Source organism: Dendrobates tinctorius, unplaced genomic scaffold (assembly GCF_039654945.1).
Source record: "Dendrobates tinctorius isolate UK_male_01 unplaced genomic scaffold, ASM3965494v1 ptg000071l, whole genome shotgun sequence".
NCBI classification, from domain to species: Eukaryota; Metazoa; Chordata; class Amphibia; order Anura; family Dendrobatidae; genus Dendrobates; species Dendrobates tinctorius.
In genome coordinates this window covers 3301321-3324095 of record NW_027361739.1, presented here as the reverse complement: position 1 = coordinate 3324095, position 22775 = coordinate 3301321, and the positions used below count along the sequence as shown (strand labels likewise).

The following is a 22775-nucleotide window of genomic DNA, read 5'->3' as shown; positions in this document are numbered from 1 at the left end:
GAAGGGCAGTCTCCAGTTTCCTACTCCACACTGATGAGGGGCAATACCCTGAAACAGCTGTCTGTGGATGGATACCATGTTTTGGCATAGGTGGTTTCCTTCATTGGAGACAACCCTTCCCGTGGTTGTTCCTTCCCGGTGAAAGACCTGGCTAGTCATTGCTTGCGTTGAGAAACATGTGATGGTGTCTCCGCGGCTGTTGATTTACATGATCGGTTCATTGTCCTCCCATACGGTCTATCATCGGCATTGGAAGAGTTTTCTGCCTTGCTGATCACCTTAATTTCTGTGGACTCAAGCTTCATTGAGAACTTCATTCATTATATATTGATGCCTGACATATTTGTGTGTATCTTGTGTTGTATATATTTGAGCCTTTGTCTATTTCTGACTACCTGTCCGTAATATGAATCTGATCTGGAGTTAATTTGATTCTGTATTTTGCAGTATTTAAATAATTATGGTACTTGCTCCTGGTGTGACTCATGTCATGGTGGTTTGTCTTTATTGTATCAGTGTATCAACCCATAGATATATGTGCTATAATGTATTATTGATATGCAATTTATGTTCGTATATTATTTAATTATACTCTATAATAATCATCTTTTATGGTGGCTGCGAATGTGAGGGATTATTCTAGTTTGACCCTGTACGCATGCGCGTCATGCAACCATTCTGCTCGCCGGCTTTCCGTGTCTACACATTGATGTGGACGCCGTCCTGCATAGGGATGTTCATGTCTGTGCATGCGTCCCTTGTGGTCTCTGGGCATCTGTGTTTTGCAGATGCTTTCGGTCCAGGCAATCTTTGCGTATAACAGTTAACGGTATTTTCCATGGTAACCAGATGCACTGGGTCTATAGTGGAGTTGGTCCGGGTAGGTCAAGGCACCGCAATGCACGCTGGTATAAACGTCACTTCCGGCAGTGGGTGTATTGTGTGGCGTTTCTCACATCAATGTATGTGGGTCTCCATATTAATCAAGAGCATTGGGTCTAAATTGGAGTTGGTTCGGGTAGTTGGATGCACTGCAATGCACGCTGGTATATATGTAATCTCCGGCAGTGGGTGCATTGTGTGGCGTCTTTCACATCATTTTATACAAGTCTCTATAGTAAAGAAGAGCATCGGGTCTAAACTGGAGTTGATCTGGGCAGTTTGAGGCATCGCAATGCACGCTGGTAAAAACGTCACTTCGGGTTTTTTTCATATTGTAAGCTTTATGTCGGCAATACATACTCTGCGGCTATTGGCTGATTGGTTGGGGTCCCTTCCCTTTTTAAACTCCACACACATCACTTAGGCACGCCCCCTGACACAGGCTACGCTGAAACGCGCGTTCGGGTGGACGCAGGTGCTGCAGTGTCCATCGATACATTTGTCTGCATTAGCCAAGGTATTGTTGAGTTTACTATCCGTTTATTTGTAACAGGATGCCTTTTGGGTAATGTTAGTATGTTTTTGCATACCTCTGTACTCTCTCAATTGTGGACATAAGATCTATGTAGATGAATGAATATATATATATATATATATATATATATATATATATATATATATATATATATATATATATATATATCCTGTTGGTTCAACATTTTTACCTAGTATATATGTATTGATGGACATATGGTCTTTACTCTATATAAATTATATTGTATTTTTCGTCATGAACCATATATGACCATATCTGTGCACCTTGCGTCCTCCTTTGTTTTGTTTACAACACTTGTGCACTTTGTCTCCCCATCCTTACCTGTTCCTTGATTGATAACATTGAATAAAGCATTTGTTTTTTTACCCTTGAACCTTTTTTGTGGTTTTTCTGTTTTCATATAGTGTTTTGGCGATTGGTTCATCTGAGTCCATCTTTTATAGCATCTCAAAAATATGATCTGATGTTTTTGATATGTGACATAATTATGATGATGATGCCATATGTTTTGTTGAACTATTTTTATATTCTAGCAAACTGGGACGGATCACCGGAATCCTTAGACAGGAAGATCCTGATACTACCTCGCATAAAGACCTCATTGACATGGTGGCTAGACAAAATATTTGAACAGGGGGGTCCCCTGGACACAAGACCTAACGATCATTATAAATGTACACGCCAGTGGGAAAGGATGGGGATCCATGGTCTCCAAGCACGGATTCCAGGGTTCCTGGTCAGACGAGATAAGCCAACGGTCCTCAAACTTCAGGGAATTGTAAGCAGTAGAGGAGGAACTCAGGACCGCAGTAGCCCAAGTCCAGGACACCCATGTCAAGATATATTCCAACAACATGACAACCTTCGTTATCAAGGAGAAGTACAAGACACGAGGAGCTGAAGGCAATTTCAGCCAGAATATTCTCGTGATCTGAAGAATATCTATCCCTGTCTGTTCTGCACATAAAAAGAGCAGTAAACATACAGGCTGATTTTCTGAGCAGAACAGAAATTCATCTGGAGGAATGGAGTCTAAACTACGAGGTCTTTCAGATACTGACCAGAAGGTGGGGCCATCCAGAGGTATCTCTCTTCGCAAGTGGTGAGAACGCAAAGAAAGATCAATACTTTTCATTAAATCCAGCCGATCCTTGCTTAGGTGTAGATGCGTTAACCAACCCATGGAGATTCAGACTGGCGTATGCCTTCCCTCCAATACCAATCCTACCAAGAGTTCTGCAGAAAACAAGACTGGAAAGGGTCAAGATAATCCTGTTAGCACCATTCTTGCCCAAAAGAAGCTGGTTCGGTATCCTTTCCAATTTAAGTATAGAAGGACTGGTAACACTACCCCCAATCAGAAGCCTCCTCCACCAGGGACCAATCTTCCATCCGGATCCATCCCAGGACGTTACATCTGAGTGCCTGACTTCTGAGTTCTCAATCCTGAAGACCAGACGATTATCAGAAAGGGTCATTAGGACACTACAGAAGAGCAGGAATGCAGTAACAAACTCTATATACCAGAAGATATGGAAGGCTCTGAGTTCTTACTTTGACCAAACGTTAGCCGACCACCACTAGGTTAGAAGATTAATGACAGCAGCATCTCTCCTACATCCAAGAGCTACAAATTTAGTACCTTCCTGGTACCTCAATTTTGTCCTAAAGGGGTTCACACTACCACCTTTTGAGCCCTTGTCATCTATAGACTCAGACTCTCCTGGAAAACAGCCTTCCTTGTAGCAATAACTACAGCCAGGAGAGTGGGCGAGTTACAGGCTCTCTCAATTAATGAGCCCTACATAAGAATCTTACAGGACCGACCTATTCTGCGACTAGACCCATCATTTTTTCCTAAAGTGGTCTCAGAGTTCCACAGGTCCCAGGAGCTAATTCTTCACTCCATCTATCAAGACCCAGGAAATAAGGGGGAAGAAGAGTTCCACACGCTGGACTTTCGGAGAACAGTGCTCCACTATCTTTAAGAGACGGAATAAACTAGGAAGGACCAGAACCTGTTTGTTCACCTTCTTGGACAGAATAAGGGGAAGACTTCCAGATCCACGATCGCCAACTGGATCAAGAGAACAATCTCAGACGTATCGTAACCAGGGCCTTCCACCGCCAGAGAAATTTGCAGCTCACTCTACTAGAGCGACATCTGTCTCCTGGGTCGAGAAAACCAGTGCTTCCATCAAGCAGATTTGCAGAGCTGCTACCTGGTCTTCGGTCCATACATTTTGCAAGCATTCCAGGCTAGACCTGATGTCTATCGAGGACTTGGCCTTCTGGAGAATAGTCTTTCAGGCTTATAGTCCCACCCTAACATTACTATTGGGTACTGCTCAGATATGATGTCGTGGGGGGTTACTAGAGAAAATAGAATTAGACTTACCAGTAATTGGGTTTCTAGTAACCCACAACGAAAGCACGGGTAAATCCCTCCCTTTGCTTAATTTTTGTTTTCTCGGATAAACAGAATAAAATAGAATTTGAAGCATTCTTACTCATGTGGTCCTGTATAATAACAGAGAGGATGTGGGAAGGGTTATTTAACCTCTTTGGTATTCCCTTTCCCTATTAGGAAATTTTTTTTGTTAGGAAGTTATAAGGGTTAAAAGTTGACCAGCGATTTATCATTTTTTTCAACAAAATTTACAAAACCAATTTTTTAGGGACCATATCACACTTGAAGTCACTTTGAGGGATCTATATGAAAGAAGAGGTTCCCTGAAAAATGCCCACAGGAAAAATGCCCACATGGAAAATTGCCCACACAGAAAATTGCCAAATGCAGCATCACAAAGTTTAAGATCCATGATTTTTGAGGTACAAGCTGAGGATGTTCACATGATATGTGATTAACTAGTGATTTAGGCTGTGTGCCCACGTAGCGTTTTTAAGCGTTTCTGCAGCGCTTTTAGACAAGCGATTCAGCTGCAGAAGCGTTTAAGAAAAGCATACAATTGATTTTTAATGAAAAACGCATATGTTGTTCCAATTGTGCGTTTTTAACCGCTGCAGAAATGCTTAGCGATTAAAAACGCAGCATGTTCATTAATTTTGCGGAATCGCACGCGATTCCGCATACCATCAATTGTATGGGCAAAAACGCTTAGGAAAACGCATGCAAAAACGCTTACAAAAGCGCGTAAAAAAAATGCATGCGTTTTCCAGGGAGCAGGGTGTGCGATTCTGCTCAGGTTTATTCTGCTTCAGAATCGCTACGTGGGCACATAGCCTTACAGTTGATCTAGTGCAAAAATGAAGATCTGTGTGTAGCCGTCTGTCATTATCAGCAATAGATAGATATAGTCTGCTCTCAGGCTATGTGCACACGTATGCAGAAAATTTCTGCATGAAAACCGGACTTCTTCCCAGAAAACGTGCATTTTTGCCGCAATTTTTTCCGGAGCGTCCCCAGACACACAGAAAATAGTCAAAAATGCGGAATTTACTGCAAAATTAATGAGCATGCTGCGTTTTTTTACCGCGAAGTGTTTTTTTCGCGGTAAAAAAAGCATCACTATGCACAAAAAGTGCAAAATGCATTAAAATGAATGGGAAGCTTCTTTTAGGCGTTTTTTGAGCGGATTTTTTGGTAAATCCGTGGGAAAAACGCGAAAAAAACAGTGTATGAACACAGCCTCACTGATTCTGCCTTACTCCTCCCACCAGCCCAAAACAGCAGCACATGCAGAACCAGAAGCAATGTGATTCATAGGAGCCATCACTGCTATCAGTACTCACAAAAGTATCACTATATTATCTGTGGCGTTACATGGGACTGCAGGCCACATTTAATTCAGTGGGAGCCCACCAAAAGCAGGGTGCTCCTGGCAGAGATAGTTGTTCCTGGAAGCCCAGAAGGCACAGCAGAAAGGTTAGATTCTGTCACTTGTACCACCTTTTGTTCTTGCTGCGAATGTATGATATGTTTTTGCAGTGGTGTAACTGGAGTCCGATGGGCCCCAGTGCGAAATTTGGACCTGCCCCCCCCCCCCCCCCCCCCCACACACACACACACACACACACACACACACACACACACACACACACGTACGTTGGTCAGATGTATGGGCCCCTGTATTGTTCTAAACTTTATAAAGAGATGAATTTCCCCCTTCATTATGTAGTAAAATGTCCCCCATCGTGGTATATACTGTATGCCCATAATCCTGGTGAATATGTCCGCATCCTGGTAAACAGTATATGTCCCAATGCTGGTATATATGGTCCTCATCCTGGTATATATGGTCCACATGGTCTCCATCCTGGTATATATGCCCACTTCCTGGTATATATGTGCCCATCCTTGTTTACATGGTCCTCAATCCTTGTGTATATGTCCCCGTTCTGCCCCTAATGCATAACTAAAAACAAAAACATTCTACTCACCTTTCCTCTGCTCCCACGTCACCCAGTGTCTTTTGTAGCCACCGCACAGCCTGGCAGCTGACATCGGAGTGTGCGCCATTGTCATGCGCCGCTCCCTGTGGCTGCACCTCTGATGTCAGCTCACAGCCACTGCATGTGTCGCAGTGCGGCATGTATCGCAGTGCAGGGACCCGACGGGTCTCTGCAACATGCTGCATGTCATCTGCATCTGCGTCTTCAGTGAGGACGGAGAACCAGCAGAAGCAGGCACCTGTACCCCTGTGCCTGGTCGTGGCCTTGATCCCTGGGAGCATAGTCGTTACCTGTGTTTTTTTTCTGTTGGTGAACCAATAGTCTTACCAATGTGTGTTCCCCTCACCCTGTGTTGTCTGAGTGGTGTTCTACCCATGGGGATCGAGTGCGTGTGTTCAGTGGGATGAGCCCTGGTTCTTGCGGGCTCTCGAAAGACAGGTAGGTCAGCAGACAAGAGCACATAGTGATGTCACTGACCAACAGAGGAGCCGATGTAACAGGCCAGATTAACCTGCCCAGAATATACCCGGGGTTAAGGTGGCCTAGGCCAGATTATACCGCTACGGGTCAGAATATACCCCTCCGGGTCAGAATATGCCCCAGCTGCTGTAGATCAGGCAGTACACAGGGCCCCAGGCAGCACACGGTGGGCAGAGACAGCGAACGGGGTCCCAGGAAGCACATGGGGGACGCAGGCAGAGCACAGGAGCTCCAGGCAGCACACGGGGGGGGCCCCAGCCAGAGAACAGGGCCCCCCCGGCAGCACACGGGGGCTCCAGGCACAGCACAGGGGCCACAGGCAGCACACAGGACCCCAGGCAGCGCACAGGGCCCTAGTTAGCATGCAAGGGGGGGAAGAGACAGCCCGCAGGGCCCCTGTATGCTCTCTGCCCCCCTATGTGCTGTCTGGGGTTCCTGTGTGTGCTGCCAGTGGCCCCATATGCTGCCTGTGGCCCCTGTGCTCTGCCTGAGACTCCATTTTCTCCATGGGGCCCCCGTGTTCTGCCTGGGGCCCCCGTGTTCTGCCTGGGGCCCCCGTGTGCTGCCTGGGGCCTCCGTGTGCTGCCTGGGGCCCCCGTGTGCTGCCTGGGGCCCCCGTGTGCTGCCTGGGGCCCCCGTGTGCTGCCTGGGTATCCTGTGTGCTGATTGGGGCACCCGTGTGCTGCCTGGGGCCCCAGTGTGCTGCCTGGGGCCCCCGTGTGCTGCCTGAGGGCCCTGTGCGCTGCCATGGGGCCCCATGTGCTGTCTGTGGCCCCTGTGCCTCTGCCTGGGGCCCCGTGTGCTGCCCGGGAACCCCTTCGCTGTCTCTGCTCCTGTGTGCTGCCTGGGACCCCGTTCACTGTCTCTGCCCCCTGTGTGCTGCCTGGGGCCCCGTGTGCTGCCTGATATACAACATCTGGGGTATATTCTGAATCGGAGGGGTATAATCTGGCCTAGGCCTAACTATACCCCGGGGTATATTCTGGCCCAGAGGGGTATAATCTGGCCTAGGCCTAACTATACCCCGGGGTATATTCTGGCCCAGAGGGGTATAATCTGGCCTAGGCCACTTTAACCCCGGGTATATTCTGGGCGGGAGGTTAATCTGGCCTGTTATACCAGAAGTGCCATAGCAGCACCGCTCTCCTATTGATTCAGTGGCAGTGAATCAGGCGCCTGCACTTCCTTCCCTGTCCACATGACTACCAAGAGTAAGAGTAAACAGATCCTAGTTATGCATCATACACATATCATGCAGGTTTAGGCAGGCATAGGATGAAAGAAAATGCAGAATGGATTGGAATCAGGGTCTCTAGGCCCATACACACCACACTGAGAGTGGAATGACAACTCGTAAGAACAGAATCTGTCCTTTGGGAATAGGTATGAGTGAACCAAACCTGTAGAACACAGAGAACTAAACTGGGCCCAGAGACCTTTGTTGAAATCCATTCTGCATTTTCTTTGCTACCTGTGTTGTGCTGTATTGCATTTCAATGGAGCCCATGGAAGTCAACTGGGTTTCCTTGTTGACATTATTTCAAATGTGCCTTCCAGCACTTCCCCACCCTCATTGTTTCCAATTGGCAATCATGTCATTCCTTTTGGTACAACCCCAGTGAACAATGGCTTTCCTGCTGTGCCAGCCAATTGTGTTTTGGTTAGTTAAAACATGTACGGTACTTTAATAGATCTATCCCCATATTTTTTAATTTCTTTTCAATAAAAGTGTATTTTGAGTTCATCTAAAGTATTCTAGCCAGAGGAACAACAAAGTTATGATTTACTTGGGGTTTGAATATCTTGCATTTCATACTATCAACGCAGTGGTGACTTGGAAATGCCGACTGCATCGCTCTTCAAAGTGCCATTCAATTCTCAAAACAAAAGATGACAACGTAGTTCAAGAAGCAACAGAACATTATCATGACTCCTGTCCTAAAAAAGCAGAAGCAAATGTGCTTCTGTGCTGCAGAGCATCTCACCTAGTATTCTATATTATTTTCCTGCCCTGCAGAGCATCTCACCTATACCTGTATACTATCCCCCTGTCCTGCAGAGCATTTAACCTATAGATCTATCCTATTGTCTGTCCTGCAGTGCATCTCACCTATAACTCTCTACTGTTTTCCTGTGGGTATTCATGTCTATGGGCAATTTTCATATATCATGTGAACATCCTCACCTTGCACCTCAAATATCATAGATCTGAAACTTTGTGATGCTGCAATTGGCAAATTTCCGTGTGGTCAATTTTCCTGTGGGCATTTTTCTGGTCACCGAAAGAAGATACCCAAAAGTGACACCATTTTAAAAACTGCACACTTCAAGGTGCTCAAAACCTCATTCAAGAAGTTTATTAACCCTTCAGGTGATTCACAGAAATTTTAAACAAAAATTTACATTTTACTTTTTTTCACAAAAAATAGACTTCAGATCCATTTTTTTACAAGGGTAACAGGAAAAAATTTGACTCTTTGAATACAAAATTTGCTCGAACAATTGGTGGACGCCATGTCGCATTTGGAGAGCCTCTGATGTGCCTAAGCAGTGAGAATCCCCCACAAGTGACACCATTTTGGAAACTAGACCCCTCAGGCAAATGATCTAGATGTGTGATGAGCACATTGAAACCTCAGATGCTTCACAGAAGTTTATAATGTTGAGCCGTGAAAATAAAAAAAACTACCTTAATTTTTCTCACAAATATGTTTTATTGCACAAAATATTGCATTTTCATAAGGTTAACAGGAGAAACTGCACCATACAATTTGTTGTGCAATTTCTCCTGAGTACGCCGATACGCCATATGAGGGAGAAAATTACTGTTTGAGCTGATGGCAGGGCTCGGAAGGGAAGGGGTGTCATTTGACTTTTGAATGTAAAATTTCCTGGAATCATTAGCGGATGTTATGTCTCATTTAGAGAGCCCCTAATGTGCCTAAACAGTGGAAAATCCCCCACAAGTGACCACATTTTAGAAACTAGACCCCTCAAAGAATGTATTTAGATGTGTGGTGAGCACCTCGAACCACCAGGTGCTTCAAAGAAATTTATATCGTTGAGTTGTGAAAATAATGAAATCACATTTTCCTCACAAAAATGTTGTTTTAGCCCCAAGTTTTTAACTTAATTTTTCTAAGGGTTAAGAATTTTTTTTTTTTTTTTTTTTTTTACAGCAAACTGAGGTGCATTCTTCCTGAGTGCACCAATACCGTACATGTAATATGGAAATATTTTTCAGGCACCGTGCAAAGCTCAAAAGGCAAGGAGCACAAGATTTTACTGTTATGGTTTGCAGGTGCCTTGACCCACTAGCAGAGCCCATGAGATGCCAGAACATCAGAACCCCCCATAACTTACCCCATTTTACAAACTAAAGCTCTCAATAAATTCATCTAGGGGTGCAGTGATCATATTGACACCACGGGTGTGTCACAGAATTTTATACCATTGAGCAGTGAAGAAAAAATAACTACATTTTTACCATCAAAATTTAGTTTTAGCCCCAGAGTTTACATTTTCACACAAGAAGTGGGTAAACATGGCACCAAAAGCCATTTTGGAGCGCAGAATAAATGTGCGCAGAGCCTTACTGCAATCTTTGGGAGGCAGAAAAAAAAATCAACAGCATGTAAAGAATTGGTTTTATTTATTTTTTACGCTACGCCATTCCTCATGCAGTATAAGTGATTAGGCGACTTTATTCTTTGGGTCGGGTTTTTATGTTTCGCTGCTGTCACACACTAAGGCTGGGTTCACATATGCGTATGTTTCCTGTGAGAATCATGTGGGAATAGTGGATGAGGGCAGGTATATCTCGCCCAGATACCTTTCCTATGTGGCCTAGTCTGGTCAGTATCGCACCTGGTTACTAATGAATAATGGGAGGCGGATATAAAAGGATGCCAGGTGGTTGTGTGAGTGTTTCAGCCTGGGAACACCGAGAGCCTGTCTGTGTGAGAGACAACATGAGTGAAAGCAGTGCCCACTGCAACTGTGGTTTGGCTGGACGGGAGAAGCCCGCCAGTTGGTAGTTAGGTTGTACTTTGTTTAGTTAGTGCCGGACAGGCAAGGATTTGTTTTATGTTTTTTTCTTTATGCATTGCTTTCACCGTTAATAAACCTGACCCAGTGTCCGTTATACCCGGACCCCGGCTGTGCGCCTGAGTTTCATGCTGAACGCACGTGACCTTTGACCCCAGCAAAGGCGATCCCGGAGTGTTTTATCACATTGTGGTGGTGAACGTGGGCATCACGTTGGAAGCATGAGCATGGAGGACGTGGTGAAAGCGCTGGTACAGTCCACCGCCGTCCAGCAAGAAGCTAATCGGGTGATGATGGCCCAGCTGAAGGAGTTGGTGGACATGACAGTTACCGATCGTTCGCTTCTCCAGCAGGTGGCGCAGTGCTTGGCAAGCTTACCTGAGGTTAACCTGGAAGCAGAGTCGAGAGTGATTCACGTGAGTCGGTACTGGCAGAAGATGACGACCGAAGATGACGTCGAGGCATACCTGACCACGTTTGAACGGACGGCGGTGCGAGAAAAATGGCCGAAGGCACGATGGGCGGGCCTGATCGCCCCGTTTCTTTCCGGTGAGGCCCAAAAGGCTTATTATGACTTAGAGCCTGAAGCTGCGCAGGACTTTGACAAACTGAAAGCCGAGATCTTGGCCCGGCTGGGAGTGACGACCGCTGTCCGTGCACAGAGAGTGCATCAATGGACTTATCAGCCGGATAAACCACCGTGGTCACAGATGTTCGACCTGATCCACGTGACAAAGAAGTTGCTACAACCCGAGGTGTTGACAGCGCCAGAGATAATCCAGAGAGTCGTCATGGACAAGTACCTGAGAGCTCTACCGCCAGCCCTGAGGAAGTGGGTAAGCCATGGAAATCCTACGACGGCAGATCAACTGGTGGATCTGGTTGAACGTTACTCTGTGGCGGAAGGACTCCGAGACGACGCTACCCCACCTCGTTCTTCATCATCTCCACGTGGAACCGGTAAGATTGTTCCAGGGAGTAGGGGAGAAGGAAAAATCCCTAAGACAGTGGGGGAGGAAAACGGGACTGCCTGCACTGCGAGGCAGAGAGTAACGAACTATGGTCTAAGCAAGGGGCCCGTTAGGTGTCTCCGCTGCCAAGAGATGGGACACATTGTTGTGAACTGTCCGCTCACTACTGAACCCATGCAGTGCGACGTCACAGACTCTAAAAACCGCATGTCTATGGTTGCACGGGTATTGAGTGTGAATGCTGGTCAAAAGGATGTGGAAAAACACTTGTGTGATTTAACTGTTGATGGAAAAATTGTGGTGGCATTGTTAGACTCGGGAAGTGTGGTGACTCTGGTGAAGGTCAGTCTGGTGTCAGCCCCGACTGGACCATCAGACAAATTTTCTGTAAGGTGTGTACATGGAGACACCTGTTCGTACCTCACCACGGTCATATGCATTACTACTTCCTATGGGTCTGTGCAACATAAAGTGGGACTGGTCCCAGCGTTATCGCATGATGTTATCCTGGGCCGGGATTTTCCCCACTTCTGGCAATTGTGGGAGAATCAGTTGATACCCCAGGGTAATAGTGTACATGATTCTTCTCCCAGGGCGCGTGTGGGTCCCGAACCCATGGAAGAGGTCTCCCCGGAAGACTCGGGGGAAGAGTCTGCTGGAAATGACCTGCAGTTCCCGTTTTCAGTCATGGCGGGTGATACGGAGGAGACCGGGGAAGAGGAGGAGGCCGACAGCCGTCCACCTCCCCGTTTGCCGGATTTAGAAGTTCAGAAATATGACTTCCAAAGCGAGCAAATAAAGGATCCTACCCTTTCTCAGGCTAGGACAAATGTAAAAGTGATAAATGGGGTACCTGTAGAACCTGGCTCTAGGCTGGCATATCCTTACATGGTTCTGGAGAATGATTTACTCTATCAGACAGAGAAAAAGGGTGAAGACATGGTGCAACTATTAGTCGTGCCAAAACCCTACCGGCGGCAGGTGCTGGACCTGGCCCACGGACATGTGATGGGAGGTCACCTGGGAGTCAAGAAAACCACCGAAAGGATATTACACTGTTTTGTTTGGCCAGGCATGCATCACGATATTCGTGTATATTGTGAGTCTTGTCCTGACTGCCAAGCCTCTGCACCTAAGCCCCGGTTCTGTAGCCCTTTGGTACCTCTACCTATTATTGAAGTCCCGTTTGAGAGGATTGGGATGGATTTAGTTGGGCCACTTCCACGGTCTGCACGTGGACACCAACATATCCTGGTCATCTTGGATTATGCCACTCGTTACCCGTAGGCCATCCCTTTGCGTAACACTGCCACCAAGACGATTGCCAAGGAACTGGTGCATGTGTTTAGTCGGGTCGGTATACCAAAACAGATACTCACCGACCAGGGGACCCCCTTTATGTCCAGGGTAATGAAGGAGCTCTGCCGATTTTTACAAATTGAACCGTTACGCACATCCGTGTATCACCCTCAAACAGACGGGTTGGTCGAACGGTTCAATAAAACTCTGAAGCAGATGCTGAGAAAGGTGATAGACAAGGATGGGAAGAACTGGGACTATTTACTTCCGTATTTGCTTTTTGCCATCAGGGAAGTACCCCAGTCTTCCACGGGATTCTCGCCCTTCGAGTTATTGTACGCCTGACGTCCTCGCGGACTGTTAGACGTTGCAAAAGAAACCTGGGAGGGCCAGGTCACTCCGTTTAAAATGGTGATAGATCACGTCACACAGATGCAGGGCCGTATTGCGGCTGTTATGCCTATCGTCAAAGAACACATGATGCAGGCTCAAGGAGCCCAAAAAAGAATCTATGATAGGGGCGCCAAGATCCGTACGTTTGCACCCGGAGATAGGGTGTTGATCCTGGTCCCCACGGTGGGCAGTAAGTTCCTGGCAAAGTGGCAGGGCCCCTTTGAGATTAAGGAAAGAGTTGGTGAAGTAAACTACAAAGTATACCAGGCAGGTAAACGGAAACCTGAACAGATTTATCATGTAAATCTGATAAAACCCTGGAAAGATCGGTCTGCCTTGTCAGCGGAGCTGGCCCGTCCCGTCTGCTCGCATACCGTACCGGAGGTACGGGTTGCAGAGACTCTCTTGGAGCGGCAAAAGACTGAGGTCAGGCAGTTTCTACTTCACAGCCAAAAGTTTTCTCATCATAACGGAACCTGGTGTCACAGTTCACGTAAAACCCTACCGAATCCCGGAAGCGCGCCGTGAAGCAGTTTCCCGAGAAGTGAAGGCAATGTTAGAGTTAGGAGTTATTGAGGAATCGCACAGTGCTTGGTCCAGCCCGATTGTGCTAGTTCCTAAACCGGACGGCACCATCCGGTTCTGCAATGACTTCAGGAAACTGAATGCTGTCTCAAAATTTGATGCCTACCCTATGCCCCGGGTCGACGAGTTAATAGATCGGTTAGGAAAAGCCCGGTATATTACGACCCTAGATCTAACAAAGGGGTATTGGGAGATCCCTCTGGCTGAGGCTGCCAGAGAAAAGACGGCATTTGCTACGCCAGAAGGTTTATTTCAGTAAGTGTATATGCCGTTTGGACTGCACGGGGCACCGGCGACCTTCCAGAGACTGATGGATCGAGTCCTGAGGCCACATAGGCGGTACGCTTCTGCCTATTTGGATGACATTGTCATTTACAGCTTGGACTGGGAGACTCATCTCCAGAAAGTACAAGCTGTGATTCACTACCTGTGGGAGGCAGGTCTAACAGCGAACCCCAAGAAATGTCACATCGGGCTAGAAGAAGCCCGGTATTTGGGGTATGTAATTGGGAGGGGTATTGTTAAACCCCAGCTCGATAAGATTTAGGCAGTTCAGGACTGGCTGCAACCTGTCAACAAGAAGCAGGTGCAAGCCTTTCTGGGGATCGCCGGCTATTATCGCCGGTTCATACCCAATTTTGCAGCCATCGCTACCCCCTGACGGATCTTACAAAAGGGAAAGACTCCGTCATGATTAAATGGAGTTTAGCGGCTGAATAAGCCTTCCATAGCCTAAAATGGGCACTTTGCTCTCAACCAGTACTGGTGACTCCGGACTTCTGCAGCGAGTTTGTGGTACAAACGGATGCCTCTGATACCGGTATCGGGGCCGTACTGTCACAAGTGAAGGACGGAGTGGAACACCCAGTCCTCTATTTCAGCAGGAAGCTGAACAAACATGAGCGAAAGTATGCAGTCATAGAAAAAGAGTGCCTAGCCATTAAGTGGGCTCTAGAGGCCCTCAAATATTACCTGGTGGGCCGAAAGTTCAGGCTGATTACTGACCATGCCCCTCTCAAGTGTATGCACTTGAACAAGGAACGAAATAGCCGGGTGACCCAGTGGTTCCTTGCCCTGCAGGCCTACACTTTTACCGTGGAGCACCGCCCAGGGGTACAGATGGGGAATGCAGATGTCCTGTCCCGAGTGCACTGTTTGGCGGGTGTCATTGCTCGACCGGAGTGGTCTGAGCAGAGGGGGGGATATGTGAGAATCATGAGGGAATAGAGGATGAGGGCAGGTATATCTCGCCCAGATACCTTTCCTATGTGGCCTAGTCTGGTCAGTATCGCACCTGGTTACTAATGAATAATGGGAGGCGGATATAAAAGGATGCCAGGTGGTTGTGTGAGTGTCTCAGCCTGGGAACACAGAGAGCCTGTCTGTGTGAGAGACACACATGAGTGAAAGCAGTGCCCACTGCAACTGTGGTTTGGCTGGACGGGAGAAACCCGCCAGTTGGTAGTTAGGTTGTACTTTGTTTAGTTAGTGCCGGACAGGCAAGGATTTGTTTTATGTTTTTTTCTTTATGCATTGCTTTCACCGTTAATAAACCTGACCCAGTGTCTGCTATACCCGGACCCCGGCTGTGCGCCTGAGTTTCATGCTGAACGCACGTGACCTTTGAACCCAGCAAAGGCGATCCCGGAGTGTTTTATCACAGTGCGCAGCATAGGCCTGTGTACTTCTTTCCTAAGATCCGCATGCATCTTGCGTACCTATATTTAACATTGTGTGCGCAGGAACATGCGCTTGCGTAAGTTTGAATGCGGATGTGTGCGTCGTTTCGTGGTTGCTGCCGAACGCAACATGTTGCATTTTTTTGAGCCAAAAAATATGTGCACGCGGATGAGTGCGTCAAAACAACGCATTACTGTATATGGGAACGCATTGGTACATAAGAACTTGCGCATGGATCCGTTCGATCCGCATGTGTACTTCAGACTAATGAGGTCCAGGATCTGATGACAGCCCCTCTTAAATCCCAGCTGTATAAAATGGGGTGTGGACACTGGAAGTCCAGGACTCTCAAGACCTCGGATGTGATCTCAAGACTCTGTATGTAAGTTATAGAAGCTTTGAAAATGTCTCTGTCTCTCTCACTGCAGTCTGTACTTATGTTTTGCTTTCTGTTTCTTGTAGACTGTACCATGTTCCTATCCTGGATTTCTCCTGACCCGGATTTCTTCTGTCCGGTGGTGTGGTACTGGCCCACTCAGATGCTACTTAATGTAAGTATGAGTGTCTGTACTTTTCAATTACTATGTTGCTCTGCCCAGTCTTACGTGCTGCCCAGTCTCACACCCTTCATCACTTTGCGTGTTAAGTTTTGCTTTCTGTTCCTTGTAGTCCTGGATTAGTCCTGTCCTGGATTAGTCCTGTCCTGGATTTCTCCTACCTGGTGAAATGGTACTGGCCCTCTCAGCTGCTCCTGTCCTGGATTAGTCCTGTCCTGGATTTCTCCTGTCCGGTGGTGTGGTACTGGTCCTCTTAGCAGCCCCTGTCCTGGATTAGTCCTGTCCTGGATTTCTCGTGTCTTGGATTTCTTGTGTCCTGGATTTCTCGTTCCTGGGATTTCTCGCTTCCCGTGGTGTGCTGCTATCCCAATGTTGTACTGCTGCCTCGGTTCTGTGCTGCTGTGCTGTTGGACTACTGCCTTTAATTTAAGTCTCGGCGTCCATTGTGTTTTTTTAATTTTGCCTTTAGTTTTTGTTTTGTTTTTTTGCCTTTGGCGACATTGCTCTTTACAAGTTCAATTTTTCTTATCTGTTCTTTTTTTGTTATGTTATCTATTGTTTCACTTGACTGCTGTCTGCTATTCCAACATGTCCTCCAGTGAAGACCAGAATGCTTCCCAGAGTGGACATAACACAGATGAAGTTTTCACATTTGATATACTGATTGTTATGTATTGACTGTTAATCCTAAACTTGTGATAAATCATGTATTTTCTTTACAGGAACCTTCAAGTGCAGAAGAGCAGGAGCAGTCGAGTGGAAATTAATCTTCCCAGGGTCGTCAGGCTCAAGTTCCTGAGGAGGAAAGACAGCGTGTAAGTAGTCTTTTCATTATCATAGTTGTAATTGAATTTGGTTTAAGTTTTGTATCTTTAAAACTATATGACATAATTTATTTTAGTCTTTGTTTTTTTGTTTCTTTGATGTATAGGTTCCACAAAGTGAGGAAGACAAACTCTTTATTGACAATTATCAATTGATTCCTCTAGTGCAAGAGCGAGTAGCGTTGTGGGACACCCGTGATCGTCAGCATTCCGACTCACGATTGACTCCACGACTCTGGGAACAAGTGGTCAGATAGGTGTTGGCTGATTGGGACCATGCCACCCCACAAGAAATAAAGGATTTTTGTAAGTATTGCAATGTGGTCTGACGCATCAGTGAACCAGTAAATGTAGGTGCCTTGTTTTACAATTTTTTTTTTTTCTTCCCCTTTCACAGTGAAGAAATTGAAAGTCCGTCGGCTTTCGATGAAGGATCGCTTCAATAAGGATATGAGAGAAGAGGAGATTCTGGTTCGAAGTGATGGTGCTCCAAAGATATCGAAATACAAATACATGCTGTGTTTCCTGAGGCTGCTATAAACTGTATGCATGGCCATGTATTATGTTTTTACTATATAAACAATTTTTTTTTTTTTTTTTAGCAAGGTTTTTAATTTATTTTACATAGAACCTGGAGCAGCATCACAGAATCTTGATGGTTCTCAGTTGTAGCGGCTCCTCATCGACCAGCCAACGAACAGTTCCAATCATCCACCAGCGATGGAGCAACCAGGCAGGCTTCACAAGCTGGGAAATAGGCAGCCGGTCCACCAGGTTTTTACTCATTTATATAGCACCATTGATTTCACAGCGCTTTACAGACATTATTAGCACTGTCAGCAATGGGGCTCACAATTCAAATTCCCTATCAGTATGTTTTTGGAATGTGGGAGGAAACCGGAGGAAACCCACGCAAACATACAAACTCCTTGTAGATGTTATCCTTGGTGGGATTTGAGCCCAGGACCCCAGCACTGCAAGGCTGCAGTGCTAACCACTTAGCCACCGAGACGCCCTCAGATCTCAGAGGGTTGTCAGGAACATATTGAGTGATCAACCGTTCCAGATCGATTCCCAATAAAACGTTAGTGGGGAGGTTTTCGGACACTTCCACTTCCCTTAACCCCCCCTTAACCTACCTCCCTGCACCCCATTCTAGGAAAACCCAAAGCATCGGTAAAGGTCTGTGAACAGCCCCAATCCCGGTGACAGTCCGGGTATTCCCAAGAATAAGTTCTTCAGGGAACACAAATTCAGGGTGGATGAGGGTTCATTCTGCTCCGTGTCCTTGACCGTTTCGCCCACAGTAAATAGTTGCAGTAAGTAGTTTTCACAGACCCTCTCAACTGCCCCACCCACAAATAGGACTGCCACATTAGGCCCCTGGGTCCCGGTTGTGGGGTTGCTCGTCTTCCTCTTAGGTGAGGCTAATATGTCCAGGTCATTTGCAGAGTCCGATCCTCAAAACTTTGCACAGAATACTCGCAGGACTGTGCAAGTTTTTAGCAACAGGGATAATTGGTCAGACCAGATCACTAATGCTCTGTAATATCTCACCACTTACCACCAGTTTGTCAAGGATAGCAGCTGGGGGTATCATCACATAGTTCCCACCGCTGCTACTAGATTGTCACGGAGACGCAACTACACTGCCTCTTATGCAATTGACTGATGAATGATGGCTGCGGCTGCTTCCACTCCTATGCCAATTGATGGGGAAACTCACAGTGAGCATATGGTGTATGCAAATCTGATTCCAGTTCATGGTGTATATAATATATAGATACTGTAAACCCCAGTACGGTCACTGCCAGGTCCACATTAACAAAAGGAAAGATCATGAGTTCATAAAGTTGCATTAATGTTTTGGTTTAAGAAAGGCCGTAATACTGCTTTTTAAGTATAACTCTTTTATAACCTAAAAATAAATTTAACATAATTTAGTTTCTCTTTCACCCTAAGTTACGGTATGTTTGTACAGCTGAATGCTGATCATTTCATTTAGCCACCAGAGGGAGATGTTCATTTAAGAATAACCTTCAAGAACTTGGATCTTTGTGGACAATAAGGAAAGGTTTACATTCAAAAGGTTTTTTTTTCTTGCAAACCAATTAGGTCTAACTGCATTATAAAATGATAAATTGTTTTCATCGTAATTGAAGTTAATCCAACTTGGTAAAAATTGTCAAAGAAAAGCCAAACTTTATTGAGCATTTAATGAGGGGTCTTTATCAGTATTCAAAATTTGCATAACAACACCCAATATCGGCCTAAGAGATTTTCCAACAAACAGGTCCTCCATGCATGTGTTGTGACTGTCACACAGCCGTGACACATGCAGCTGCAGAGCCAAACAGCTGATTGTCGGGAGTGCTCCAGGTATCCAGGTTTCCGGTGCAGCTATTCGGATAACCTCTTATTCGAAGCTATTTGCTCATCCCTAATAAGGACAAGATGATTGGAGAAAAGAAGGACTCAGGTAATAAGAGTCTAGGGTCAGCACAAACAGTATCAGGATGGGGGAAAGTCTTTCATGGGAATATTGGCAACAAGAATGTACAGGAATAAGGAAATATAACTAGCCAACTTGAAGGGTCAAGGTTAAAAAAACAAAAAAAGGCAAGTGAATACAACTAATAGGCAAAGTAATAGTTATTACTTGAATGTCATTAAGCCCAGGTGTTCATTCTTACCCATGTGTAAGCCCCGATGCGCGCTTCGCATGGGCTTCCTCGGGGGGGCCATGACAAGATGTGTGTCTAAGGTTATCTTAAATATTACCATGCCAGCTGTAATATGTTAATTCTGTTCTTACATGTCCTGCAGGAAGTGGAGAAACCAACTCTGTACTTTCTCCATGGTCCATATGACCACTGCAACCTTTACTAGCCTTGGTCTTCCTTGGTCTACTCGTGGGTTTTTCCATTTACAATTTGCCCATATTTTCTATGCTTTTTGATGACTGAGAACATCTTTTGTAGACTACCATTATTGGGGAAGTGTTGTCATCATATAGCCTTGTAAGCTTTTTTTAATTCCAAACTAATATACATTTTAAGCATATTTTAATGTTTTCTCATTTTACAAAGGCAATAACTTTGTGGAATTTAATTATTTATTCACCTATATTTGGAAAAACATTTGCCATTATATAAAATAATGCACTTTTATTTGTTTACGTCCCATAAATTCAGAATATTCAGTTATTAAACATTATCTGCCATGTCTGTGATTAGTATATTCGCTACAAAGTGAAATGCCTGGATGAGATTACTCTAAGCTCGGTGAGTCTATATTTTTTGCCAGTTGAGAACTAATCTATGAAACTGCTGGTGGTCTGACTATGAGAAAAAAGTAAAAAAAAAAAAAGTGCAAAGATAGAAGCTGAATGAAACCTTGTAAATTTATTCTTTAAACATCAGGAAAAAAAAGTGAATTTTTATACATCCTTTGGGCACCAGCGATGCTTCTTCTGGCCATGTTCAGTAATGATGTTTAGCCATTTAAATTTTACAACTCTTTTCTAAACCACTGCTGGCATCGTTATCTGCAAAAGTATGAGAAAAATGTACAGTTTTCCAGTAAGTAGAGCAAAAAGTGTCCCCCCGGCAGCTGTGCGACCCCTTCGACAGTCTCTCCAGGGCTTATTTATAATGAAGGCAATGTGGGTAAACGCAGTAGCATCCACCAGGCCTGGAGATCTCATCCTCAGCGCTTGCCCTGATAGAAGGCATGAGATTGGCAGTGTCTAAACCATTATTGCAATACATACAGTGGGGCAAAAAATTATTATTTTCCACCATAATATGCAAATAAAATGAAAAAAAACCAGACAATGTGTTTTTCTGGATTTTTTTTTCTCAGTTTGTCTCCCATAGTTGAGGTCTACCTATGATGTAAATTACAGACGCCTCTCATCTTTTTAAGTGGTGGAACTTGCACTATTGCTGACTGACTAAATACTTTTTTGCCCCACTGTATTTACTGCAGTGAGGGGTGTTTGCCCCCATGGTCAAGTGTTATAAACAGGTATCAGATAAGTATAATGAAATGTTATATTTATTTACTTTTAGTATTTTGGCTGCACATAAGGACTTTTCAATCAGTCATGGTGTTATTGCAGCATTTTTTGTGGTTATACTACTGCACTGTGTTCATTCATACCGCTAAAAGTAAGTTTGTTAACTTTTGCTCTATGTGCTGCTTTGGGTGTGTTCACATTGAGGTTTTTTTTATGGATGTTTAAGTTGATCTGCTCCAAAATCCACATACAAAAATGCAAATATGCTTTGAATAATCTTACTATTCATTTCAAAGGAAAATCCACCTTCTTGTTCTTACGGTGAATTATTTTTAGCGGTTTTCTTTTTGTCGGGAAAAGCAGTGACTTTGTTGGACTGAATTGCAAGAAGAATCTTCTTCAAAGGTGACAAAAAGGTCTCCAAAAAACTGTTTCTTGAAGTGGATTCTTCTTGAAAACACTCATCTGATTTTTTTCAACTCCAGAGAATATACTTTGGACTTGATTCATCATTGCATTTGCATCTGTTTTTTTTTGTCTAGTTTTGGGTACTTTGCGCCTTAATACAGCATTATTTTGGCCCAATTTGTGCAACTTTTGGTAATAAAAGTTGCAAAACAGTACAGAGCAGACAAATAAAAACTTTTTTTTAATTTATTTATTTTTCTTATACGTTGCACCAAATTCATGAATTGTCTGCGCCATTTTGATGGATTTGGGGCCAAAAATGGTAATTAATAAAACAAGACAAAAATGCAAAGTGATTTAAAAAAACAAAAAAAACAAAAAGGGGCAAGATGAATTGTGCACTTTAAATTAAATCTTCGCTTTCCAATGCTGATTCATAAGGTTACTAGATAGAGTGTAAAACTATTATGCTCCATTTACACATCCATGTGTCCCAACCCAAATTCTACTGCCTAATGGGCGTTTATGAGGCTCAAGCTCAGGTCATGAGATCTGCAGCCAGTCCGTTCACCGCGGTTCGTACTCAGTTGTATGAATCTAGCCTCATATGGGACATGAAAACACATAGACAAATGATGAAAATACAAAGTCAGGCTTAAGTGTACACTATATCTCTGCACTTGGCCTACAGGATACCTCGGAGCTTTACCCGACATATGTTTTAACGTTGCCATAGGTCGCCATTCACCAGACGGAGGCCAAAAGTGTGTTTCTTTTCAGCCTCTGTCTTGCTGGTATGTGTCTGTTTCACTTTACAGGAAAGCACAGCAGATTGCTCATTCATGTACAGAAGGCCACTGGAAAGCAATATATACTCTGCAGTCATTTATGTTAAAAAAAATTTTAACAATGGGTCCCTATGGAGGACAAATATTGTGTGCATATCTCCTGAGTGTATGTGTCTGACAATGGACACAGTGCACTTAGCCTTAGACAGAGGTCACACGAATGTATATTCTCTCATCTGAGAATATCCGTCCTATTATACTAATCACACTCTGATCAAAGTGTGATCTGATTTTCTAGGATGAAGAGAATATGGAAAAAAAAAGGTCACCATCTTCTCTATTCTGTCATTCCTTGAAAATCGGACAGCACTCGCATTTAATCTGTGTGCGGTCCAATTTTTTCCTCTGACTCATTGATTGGCATGGGCGAGTGCGATACAAATATTGGATGCAAATTGAGCATGCTGCGATTTTTTTTTTTTTTTTTTTTTTTTTCTTCCTCTGACAGAAACCAACCAGACATGTGCACAGACCCATAGAGTAACATTAGTCTGATTGTGATCCTTTGTCGGATGACACTCGGACCGAAAATACAGTTGTCTGTATGAGCCCTTAAGAAAACTCTCATGAAAGTTGGCACTTTATTAAAATGAAATGCAATTATTCCATCTTTGTATTGCATCACAGTGATTTTAGAGACAGTTTATGTTGATATAGGAATATACATTTTATGGAGAAAGGCCAGTCCCATTTTATCCCCTTTACCCCCAAAGGTAGTTTGCATGTTAATGACCAGGCCAATTTTAACAATTCTGACCCCTGTCACTTTATGAGGTAATAGCTATGGAACACTTCAATGAATCCCGGTGAT

General features: G+C 44.7%; 1 long non-coding RNA gene across 1 annotated transcript; it reads left to right on the top strand.

The window, feature by feature from the left end:
- Positions 1-510: 510 nt before the first annotated feature.
- LOC141096000 (uncharacterized) lies at positions 511-18495 on the top strand. The gene is made up of 3 exons (XR_012233547.1): positions 511-1399; positions 16586-16678; positions 16853-18495. It is a non-coding gene; the product is annotated as an uncharacterized lncRNA (long non-coding RNA).
- The last annotated feature ends 4280 nt before the right edge of the window (positions 18496-22775 follow it).